The sequence below is a fragment of the Mytilus galloprovincialis genome, chromosome 6 (genome assembly GCF_965363235.1).
Source record: "Mytilus galloprovincialis chromosome 6, xbMytGall1.hap1.1, whole genome shotgun sequence".
In the NCBI taxonomy this organism is placed as follows: domain Eukaryota; kingdom Metazoa; phylum Mollusca; class Bivalvia; order Mytilida; family Mytilidae; genus Mytilus; species Mytilus galloprovincialis.
In genome coordinates, this window is record NC_134843.1 from 6,872,980 (window position 1) to 6,880,567 (window position 7,588).

General features: G+C 36.0%; 1 long non-coding RNA gene across 1 annotated transcript; it reads left to right on the plus strand.

Moving 5' to 3' along the window:
* The first annotated feature begins 465 nt into the window (after positions 1–465).
* Positions 466–6,741, plus strand: LOC143078812 (uncharacterized). The gene is made up of 4 exons (XR_012979277.1): positions 466–546; positions 2,873–2,934; positions 4,091–4,273; positions 6,621–6,741. It is a non-coding gene; the product is annotated as an uncharacterized LOC143078812 (long non-coding RNA).
* The last annotated feature ends 847 nt before the right edge of the window (positions 6,742–7,588 follow it).

Consider the following 7,588-nt stretch of genomic DNA (forward strand, 5'->3'; position numbering starts at 1 on the left):
AAGAGTATTAGATGTTACTTTATAATTATGGTACAAAAATCAACCAAAACATCAATTCGTTTTGGCCCCAGATGACTTCTTAAAAAATGTTTATATCATTGAAAAAGCTCCAGATTATCTCCCTTTGGTGAAAAAATGCCATTTTTCCATTAGAATTGGAACTTCTTATTTTTTTTAACTCGTCGGTGACCCATATTGCCTTTTTTCTCCTATTAGAAAAAAAAATGATTTATACCCGCGGGCCCCCTTAAGTTCTTATTTTTCTACAACATAAAACATGTTTGAAATTTATTTATCTAGGGCATGCTATGCCTTAAATCTTTTCCAAATGCACAGGTTTGTCTGTACTAAGAGTAAATTTTAATGTGAAAATACGGCCATTTTAGCCAAAGGGTCCACATGAACCTTAAATAAACAGTATTTAAATTGCATGTGCTATGCATGAACTCAAAAGCGCGGGAATAATAGGCCGACTATATAAAGATTTGTCATTTTTGAAGATTTGAAACAATCAGTACGTGAGGATCGTGAGAATCGCCGGCACAGGTAAATGATTTATATTGTTTAATTGGCCCGTTTAATTGCTTCGATTAAAGTAAAACAATTTCTCCTATTCAAAATAGTTTTATTTTTCTTCCATTTTTAACATCTCTAGAATTGGTAATTGCCAGCGACATGTTGCTTGTCAATATAATGCTCTTTTGTTCCGACAACAACACAACAGGATAAACTTTTTTCATTCCTCTACATAACATGTAACTGTACATAAAAAAAATATTCTGCATCAAATGAACGTTAGTCCATACTTGAAGTGGGAAGATGACCAAGTCCTACAATTGGCCAACTCGTGTCACTTTTTTTAATTTCTAGTTCAGAATAAAGGTAAAATCGGTCTCTCTATTCTCAGTACTGGTTCTGTGGGTTTTACAGTCGGATGTAGAACATAATTTGTTTGGCCAATTGCCGATCCAGTCACTCGCGGTGTTGATATATATTTCTTCAAATTACTAGAATGTTCCGTGTGTGTGTCCGTTTCTCTGTTAATCTTGCATCCTCTTTTCAGATATGACGGGACAAAATCAAATCTTTGAAATGTATTCTTTAGGAAAGATTTAATATGTCTTTCATACGGGAGTCGTTTGGATTCTCTGTTTATTCCATTTTCTAATGGTAAACAATTTATCTGCACAACTGAAATGCAAAATAAAACACAATATTTTACTCGCACATAATATGTGGCATGTAATAAGATTGAGAATGGAAATTGGGAATATGCCAAATAAAAAACAACCTGACCAAAGAGCAGATAACATCACAAGGTCATCAATGGGCCTTCAACGCAGCGAGAAAATTACACGGGCAAAAAATAGTGCAAACGACGCAATATGGAATACGACGCCATACAAACACGGGCACTTGCCTATAAAAAAAACATATCTACATACTTAAATGTAACGCACCACTTTTCTCTAAAAAAAAATATGAATATTTTTTTTCCAGACTAGTGCCTGTCCATATAAAGTGTTAAAAAACGGTCACTTTATCGTAAAAAATACAAACTGATACGAGTACTGGTCTCGCTATTAATGTACTTAAAATCTTTCACAATTTAATACTATTTAAAATTGCTCTCAAGTATACATTTGTAAATATGTTTAGCAACCTACCACTTAAAACAAATATAACAGATCCCGTCAACTTGAAGTTCATTGTACAATTGAAAATTTAAGGAGAATGTTTTATGTCTAAATGATAATTTGTGTGTATAACTAATGTTTTTGTTATGTACACGTCATGACACAAACGAAGATACTAAATAACTTGTCATAATAAATTAAGCAAAATATGTATTTTAAAATGACTACATCGGTTCAACTTTGATCATGACAATAATTAGTTATATAAGCTTGTTACAAAGAATGGAAAATTGTCATATGAAAATTAAGATGTAGTATTATGATTGCCAATTAGACAACTCTTCGCAAGGTACCAAATGACATAGAAATTAACAACTATAGGTAAAATTAAGGTCTTCAATAATGAGCAAAACCCATACTGCATTGTCAGATTTAAAAGGCCCCGAGCCCCGTAATCACAATTTACTCTTGTAGGAAAGGAGAGATACAATATTCATGCACTTAAATGAAACATTTAAAATGATTACACAAGTAAGGCGAATCAAAATAAGCAGTTGGTCTATTGGTATTGCTGGCCTATCAATACAGAGGTGGTGAATTGAAACCCTGAACGTGGTCGTTCGACTCTACTTGATTAACTAGAATAGCCAGTGTTCCTTTGTCAAGGGCGTCCAAGTTCCCCTTTTGGGGGGGGGGGGGGGTTCTCTACGGAAATTACGACTTCCTCCACCAATAAAAAAATGGCTGTCACGAAATAACCAAAGGCGCTGAAAGTGGCGTTATTATTAACATATAATTATCCAAATTATCAATCTTACAACAGTAAACGCGTATGCTAAATTATAATTTGCTTATTTTGCTGAGAATTACTGAGATTTGAGTTCAAACCGTGCCAACAATTTAATCATACTACTAAAATGTACCAAGATACTTTTTAAAACAAATAAATTACTGCAAAAATAACTTTTTTTTATCAAAGATGGACACGCCAAGACTCGCCTCAACGAAATGTCTCGTCCCCATACGATACCCTCTGCATTGTATTTAGTAAAGTTTCAGTGCTCGATCACGCACTATTTTGAATAAGAAAATTATGCATAATTCTTTTTGTTTTTGTTTGTTTTTTTATATGCCCCCGCCATAGAGGAGGGAGCATTTAGTCTTGCCCATCTCTTTCCGTCCGGCCCGTCCCGTATTTTTGTTTATATTTGTTAGCTTATGTTGTATTTGTTTAGATTTCAGATTTACAATATGACAACTGGTGTTGCAGCTCTCCTTTTGCTTGTTTGTCTTTCTGGTAAGATATTTTATGTTTTTATGCCCCACCTACGTAACCTACGAAAGTTGGGGCATTATGTTTTTCTGGTCTGTGCGTCAGTTCGTTTGTTCATCCGTCCGTTCGTTCGTCTGTCCCGCGTCAGGCTTAAGCTTTTGGTCAAGGTGTTTTTGATCAATCAACTTGAAACTTAGTACACATGCTCCCTATAATATGATCTTTTTAATTTAAATGCCAAATTATATTTTTGACCCGAATTTCAAGGTCTACTGACCATACAAAATGATAGTTCCAGTTTCAGTGTCAAGTGTTTGGTCATGGTAGTTTTTGATGAAGTTGAATTCCAATCAACTTCAAACTAAGTACACATGCTCCCTATGATATTATGGTCTTTTTAATTTATATGACAGATTAGATTTTGACCCCAATTTCACCGTACACTGAACATACACAATGATAGTTCCAGTTTCAGGGTAAAGTTTTTGGTCAAGGTAGTTTTTGATGAAGTTGAAGTCAAATTAACTTGAAACGTAGTACACCTGCTCCCTATGATATGGTCTTTCTAATGTAAATGCCAAATTAGATTTTTTTACCCCAATTTCACGGTCCACTGATCATAGAAACTTATAGTGCGAGTGGTGCATCCGTGTACTATGGACACATTCTTGTTTGAAAATAAATATTTGGCAGTTTATTCAATTGATTGACGACATGTCTAGACAAAGAGCAATTTAGAAATTTATTACACTAACTTTTGGAAAAAGTCTATTTAAAAAAAAGGGTTGCCCAAATACCTCGCCCAATAGGCTAAAACCACCATTCCGTAGCAGGTAAGAGTTCAACAGAAGTCATAGCCTATCGCATTCTCATGAAACTTGGCCTTCATCGGACAATCCCCCTGCACACAGAATCCAAAAAAGGATTCGTTTATCATACCAGATTCTTAGTGATTTTATGTTTATTTGCTCTTCAAATATAAATATAAGGAGAATGTGGGATGTTTGACTATTAGACAACTATCCACCAAATAAAGTGTGGATGTAAGCTGTTATTGGGAACCGTATGCATGTCAAGCAAAAAGTACAATGTTTTGTTTTGTTTTTTTTTTTTTTTTTGGTTCTATTCATTTTCCATGTGTAGAAAATATTGGATTAAACCTGGTTTTACATTATTTCAGGTTTGATGATTGATCAGACAGAATCAAAGACATACACATGTAGTTGGGGAGGTTGTCCGTTGTCATCAATCTGTCATCTGTGTTGTAAGCACTTGCGAAGGGACTGTGATGGTGGAAGATGTAAAAAATCAGGATCATGGTGGCGTTTCTCCCACAAATGTGAATGTAATGGTTGCCAATAAGGTATACTGCATAGATTGTCAAACGGAGCATTACAAGCTATACAGTTTTTTTGGTGTTTTTTTTTTTTATCTATTTCCAATCTCTTAAAATTATGATTTTCACATACATGGGATATTGTGATCACTGTTGGTATTATTTCTGTACCAAAAATTTTTAGTACAAATAAAAGTACTGTAAAAGACATGGACCTAAATATTACAATAATTTTAAGGTAAAGAAATAATACTAATTTAAATATTAAAAGTAAATTTCAAGTACTACAGATTTTTAGAACAGAAATAGTACCTATTCTAAAGTAGCAGTGTAGATACATGTACATATATTTTATTTATGTAAGGAGCAAATAATAATCTTTAAAAAAATTACGTTGTTTAAACCAAGCGCTTGGAACCATACATCCAAAATTCATATAAATCGGTGTTCAAATTTAGTACACTAGATGCCCATTTTAAAAAATTGGACTCCTTAATAGCATACGAAAATCAATACACGAAATAGTTTAAAGGCAACGTATAATACAAAGCTTAAACAAGCATTAAAAAGTAGGACAGTTGTGCCATGTACGACTAAGGCAGGACAGTTGAGCCATGTACGACTAAGGCAGGACAGTTGTGCCATATACGACTAAGGCAGGATAGTTGTGCCATGTACAACTAAGGCAGGACAGTTGTGCCATGTACGACTAAGGCAGGACAGTTGTGCCATGTACGACTAAGGCAGGACAGTTGAGCCATGTACGACTAAGGCAGGACAGTTGAGCCATGTACGACTAAGGCAGGACAGTTGAGCAATGTACGACTAAGGCAGGACAGTTGAGCAATGTACGACTAAGGCAGGACAGTTGTGCCATGTAAGACTAAGGCAGGACAGTTGTGCCATGTACGACTAAGGCAGGACAGTTGTGCCATGTACGACTAAGGCAGGACAGTTGTGCCATGTACGACTAAGGCAGGACAGTTGTGCCATGTACGACTAAGGCAGGACAGTTGTGCCATGTACGACTAAGGCAGGACAGTTGAGCCATGTACGACTAAGGCAGGACAGTTGAGCCATGTACGACTAAGGCAGGACAGTTGAGCCATGTACGACTAAGGCAGGACAGTTGAGCAATGTACGACTAAGGCAGGACAGTTGTGCCATGTACGACTAAGGCAGGACAGTTGAGCCATGTACGACTAAGGCAGGACAGTTGAGCCATATAAGACTAAGGCAGGACAGTTGTGCCATGTACGACTAAGGCAGGACAGTTGTGCCATGTACGACTAAGGCAGGACAGTTGAGCCATGTACGACTAAGGCAGGACAGTTGAGCCATGTACGACTAAGGCAGGACAGTTGAGCAATGTACGACTATGGCAGGACAGTTGAGCAATGTACGACTAAGGCAGGACAGTTGTGCCATGTACGACTAAGGCAGGACAGTTGAGCCATGTACGACTAAGGCAGGACAGTTGAGCCATATAAGACTAAGGCAGGACAGTTGTGCCATGTACGACTAAGGCAGGACAGTTGTGCCATGTACGACTAAGGCAGGACAGTTGAGCCATGTGCGACTAAGGCAGGACAGTTGAGCCATGTACGACTAAGGCAACATCCCCTGGGAATAGGAAAAAAAACTTGGTTTTTCGAATTATTAAAATTGATTTGCTATTAAGCTTTAAATTTTATACTGATAATGACTGTTCAGTTGTATTTCCTCTTCAGAAGTCTCGTAATTGGCGCACGAATCAAAACTGTAAGAAGGCATGCGAAGTCGTGCTACCCGGTTTTTTGACACAATACATGTTTATAGAAGTCGGTATCCTTTTTGGGACCATCTGTTTATATTCTCGCCGACTTGTGTCTTCCACCGTAGGATGCAGAACTCAACCAAGGACTTCTTTGACTTGTGCTTTTTTATTGCCCAAGTGAATGTCATTTAAGGTAGATGAGGTGTCTAATTATAATCCATAGAATTTTTCAATAATTTGCCAAAATGTAGTTTATATCCTGCTTGTTTAAAAACATCAATAAAAAGAATGGGTCAGTGGACTTATTTTTACACTAACACCTTGTGCAAAATTGTCAGATTTTGTATAGCTTATGCATGGAAAACCCAATTTCCGCCATAAAACGAAAACTGCATTATAAAATTGAGATAAAATATGAGAAGATACTTAGATTTTATTTTCAAATTACTGATTTTTTTTCACATTTAGATTTTCCATATAAGCTCAATGATACAAGATCCTTAATATTAAAGTGCGAAATCTCAGCATTTGATTTTTGTACAAACTATGTACCACAAGACATGACCTATCTTATTCTGAACGAGATTGCAAATTGCTGATGAATGTTTTCTTTTGTAGATGAGAGATGCATAAAGATGATAACTAGATAAGAACGCCTACTTCTGCTCGGATCTCTTACATCACCAGTTGTTAACATCTGATCCTCTTTGGTGTCGTACAAATAAAAATGTTACTTAAACCAGTTAGTCCTTCATTTAGTCCTTGAAATGGCAAGTGTACATTTTTTTTTATCTACATAAACTTAAATTCATTTGTTAATCACTTAAGAATATATACAATAATAAAAGCTGTCAAGTGGCAAGTGTAAAACACACAAAAGAGATCAGGAATAGCAAAAACAAATCCGACAAATAACCACCGACAATATTAATGGAGCCACCATTTTGTTTTTTTTTGGGGGGGAAGGGATTAGGATGAAAAATTGACCTGCATTTGTTTTTGTAATCTGTCTTATAAAAAAGATGTGGTATGATTGCCAATGAGACAACTGTCTACAAGACCAAAATGACGGACATTAACAACTATAGGTCACCATACGGCCTTCAACAATGAGCAAATCCCATACCGCATAGTCGGCTATAAAAGGTCTTGTCTTTTCATTTTTCTCTCTATTCGGCCCTGCAGTTTTTATCAGTTTATCCTGACATAATTTGTCATCCCACTTGTATTTGTAGTATTTTTATCAGTTTATCCTGACATAATTTGTCATTCCACTTGTATTTGTAGTATTTTTATCCATCTCATCAGTTAAACCTTTTTCAACTGATTTTTATTGTTCGTTCTTATGTTGTAATGTTTCACCCAACACTGTCCCAGGTTAATGGAGGGTTGGAATCCCGCTAACATGTTTAACCCCGCAAAATTCTGTATATATGTGCCTGTCCCTAGTCGGGAGCATGTAATTCAGGGGTTGTCTTTTGTTCAAGTGTTAAATATTTGTTTTTTCGTTCATTTTTTCGTATACATAAATCAGACCGTAAGTTTTCTCATTTGAATTGTTTTACATTGCCATTTCGGGGCCTTTT